Source organism: Coffea eugenioides, chromosome 3 (assembly GCF_003713205.1).
Source record: "Coffea eugenioides isolate CCC68of chromosome 3, Ceug_1.0, whole genome shotgun sequence".
Lineage (NCBI taxonomy): Eukaryota > Viridiplantae > Streptophyta > Magnoliopsida > Gentianales > Rubiaceae > Coffea > Coffea eugenioides.
Genome location: NC_040037.1, coordinates 31882981 through 31886829, shown reverse-complemented (window position 1 = coordinate 31886829; position 3849 = coordinate 31882981).

The window sequence follows — 3849 nt, the reverse complement described above, 5'->3', positions numbered from 1 at the left end:
GGTCTAAGTTATGCCTATTATGGAGGGGTCAAACGATTAGGCGTAGAATTATTTATTTAGGCCTGTTAACATTTCCTTTAGGAAGTAAAATCGATATGGAAAGGAAGAAAAGTAAGTAAAACACTTAACATATATTTTCGAATAAAGTCATACAAATAATAGGTTGGGACATTCCCAAAAGTAAGGCACATAATTAGCAAAAATACATACAAACAATCCCTTAAACAAAAATTAGGGATATGGTGCCTCAAAACAAGTCATCCACCTAGACAAACTTGATGACCTAGCTAATGTCCCCCTATTCCAACCCTACGTATCCAGTATAGTCAAATCGATCCAAGCCTATCCCTCTGCAGGGCTATCAGGAGCTATGTCCTCCTCCGGATCCTCCTCCGGGTCCTCCTCTGGATCCTCCTCCGGATCCTCCTCTGGGTCCTCCTGCTCGACACTCTGAAGGATGCTCGTAGCCTCATCTATCATCATCGCGGCATCAGCCCTGATACCGACGCTCCTATCACGAATCCTCTCAGCCAATCGGGTCACCCTCGTCCTCTGACGTGCTATCTCTAAACGAGCAGCCTCCAGCAAATGATGCTCAGCAGTTAGCCTAACCTCCAAGTCGGCTATGCGGTCGAACTGGGTATCTACCATGATACTCAGCTCCTCTACATCCTGGGTCATGGTGAAGTTAGCGTCCCTCAGATGGCGGCGCTCATCATCCAAGGATAGTACTAGCTCATTGGGGTAGGCATACATAGCCCTACACTGGCACCGAGGGTGCCTATCAGCTGGGGTATAACGTATCTGGGCTCCTCCACCTCGTGGTCTGTAAGAGATGGACTAAGAGGCTCTATGTGACCATTAGGCGCTCCATTACCATTAGCATGTCCATTACCATTCTCCATACCTGCAAAAGAATTAAACTTAGAGGTTAGAGCTCAAATAGCTAATTACATCCGCATCACTTAAAACATATCTAAGGGTCTCAATTCTTACTCCTAAATAAATCGGGTTTCCTAACTTGTGTAGTTTATCGCTCAAGTAGTTTTCTAACCTAGGCTCTGATAGCACCTGTGGCGACCCCACTTCCCCCTAAGGCGAACCAAAGGATTGGCGGGCCGCCTGCCCAACTCTCGCCAGGACTCACGCAAGCATTCTAACTTAAAACCTTCCGATGATTAACCTAAACTATTACAAAACAACTTTTCCAGAAAAGGATTATCCTTAAAGCCACATTAACTTCAGAGATAGCACAGATAAAAATAACCAAACGGTGCTCCTAAACGACCTACGCTACGTACCAAAGTACAAAATCGCACCAAACCGGATAGATACACACATAGATCCCAAAACAAACTTACAAACCAAGTATTCGAATTAGAGATTACACTTTTCCAGCTTCAAGTGGCAATCCAAAATGAAAAGTACAATACTTAGATTACAATCCGATACAATCCGCAAGTTACAATCAAATTATTCAAGTTCAACCATAAGAAATACAAACTACGCAAATACTTTCAACCTTCCCATCCTGTAAGGAAAACAAATAAACGCGGGGTGAGCTAAAGCTCAGTGGTGCCCCAAAACATGCAGTCACATAATTCAAACAACGAGTAGTCATTTAAACAGGCTAAACAATTAAGAAAGCGTGTAACAACACAAGGTAGGATACAGGGGCTCTCAGGAGCCATTTTCCTCGCTTGAACACCGTTCTTCGTAGTTGACCCTCCGTCAACTCTCACTACTTATAGTCCATGTAGATCCACTCATTTTAATCCTAACCCGTCACCATTCATACCTCTACTCCGGGCCCGTACTTCGTCTACCGATGCAGTATACTCGAGATATACCCGTAATAAAAATTGTCGAGGGATTCACCCAACGACTTTATTGTAGTTCGATTCAGATGTCGAGGGATTCACCCAACGACTCACTACATTTAGATTCAAGGTTTTGTAGTTAGATTCAGATGTCGAGGGATTCACCCAACGACTAAGTACATTTAGATTCAAGGTTTTTGTAGTTAGATTCAGATGTCGAGGGATTCACCCAACGACTAACTACATTTAGATTCAAGGATTTATTAGGAAATGGTTCACACATGTCACCACTCGAACGGCTAGTGCGATAAAGTACACACTGCTCACTTCGATGGATCAAAACTCATTTCTTTGCAATTTATCACATATCGAGTCAAGAAAGCACTTAATTCAAGTAGGAAAAGAACAGGCAGGGACACTCACCAAGAGTGGAGTTCAGATAACGGGTTGGGAGTCGAAATCCGTGTCCTCGAGAAATCCTAGAAATCAAATTTTGAAACTATAAGTTTCTATGCAGTTTTTAACTTATTCGTAAACGAGTTTATTTAATTTATTACTAGTTACTTCCTCAAGGAATTTCCAAAAATCTATTTAGATTGAAGCTCAGTAAAAGTAGTAAAAGTGTTTCTTACTTTTATACTTAGAGATGGTAACCAGTATTACTTACTAGAAACAAGTCAACAAACTTCTCAAAACAAAGTTGGAAGGTTACTTTGAGTATTTCTCTAAACTACGGCTTTTATAAAACTTATATGTAAAAACTATTTTCCCCTAGGGTAGGGTTTCTTGCCGAGCAAGTATCCCAAGCTTTTCGCTAAAGTTGGTAAAACTTGTATTTTGAAACTTTCATATAGTTGGCTATCCAAGTGCAAAGCTTAGGGAAGGAAAAGAATTAAACTATAACTTAGGGTTTCCGAAAGCTATATAACTTAATTTCTAGAGCTTAACAAGGCTAGTTTGCGTGAAAGGAAATTTTTGAATTGGAAAGTTTTAGGTAAAATGCTAGATATAGAGCTTTATAATATAATGCTAGCTGAAGAATATTTTTTTGGTAAATTTTCGAACGCAGCTACTCGAGTTCGTAAGATCTATACAATTTCCCCGCTCCGATTCCATTTTGAAAACGCAATATATATATCCAAATATGGCAAAAATCACATAGCACGTTACTAAGGTTTCGTCAATCATTAGCCTTAGCTTTCAACAATTGCATTTCCGAATAACATAAAATAGTCAACCAAGGCTTCATCAATCATTAGCACTTGGTTTCAGCAACCCAACATAAGCAAATAAAATAAAAGTAAGGCCTTCAAGGCATTCCAGAAATTTAACTTCCAACATCCGGTAATACTTGTAAAATCATGCTAATGGCCAAAGGCTTCATCAATCATTAGCCCTTGACCTCATCAATCACTTCCAACCACAATTTAATCAGGAATTTAAACCACAAGTAAGCAAGAATCTCAATCCAAATCCAAATCCAGTTTCCCCAGGAAATAGGATATTCAACCAAAATAGTCCACTTTAAAAAAATTCACAGGCAGCAGTACACATAGAGGAAAAATACGAAATTTCTACAAGACAAAGGTCTATGATTCTAGTTTCAAATGCCACTGACGGCACCTTAAACGAATTTTCCTACATCAAGATATATACATTTTACTGGGACTGGTCAGTGGAATCCAAAAATCTGGAATTTCATTTTCCACTTATGAAAAACTCCCTTTTTCTCTTTTAACCGCCAACATGTTTTATTCGAACCATCCTTACATTTCTTAAAGACTCCCAAACAACATATTCCAGGCATTTACATCCTTCATGCTTCAGGGGAAATTTCCAAAAACCAAGAAATTTTCCAACTCAATTTTCGGCTATCACAACCAAAAATTCCAGCAATTATACACTAACATTTTTTTTTGTTCCATCATCTAGTATATAAATATTCATTGCTAAACTACTTATACCACGCAATTAATCCACTCTTAGGTATTTCTAAAACATTATAATCCAAGGGAAAAGCACAATAATT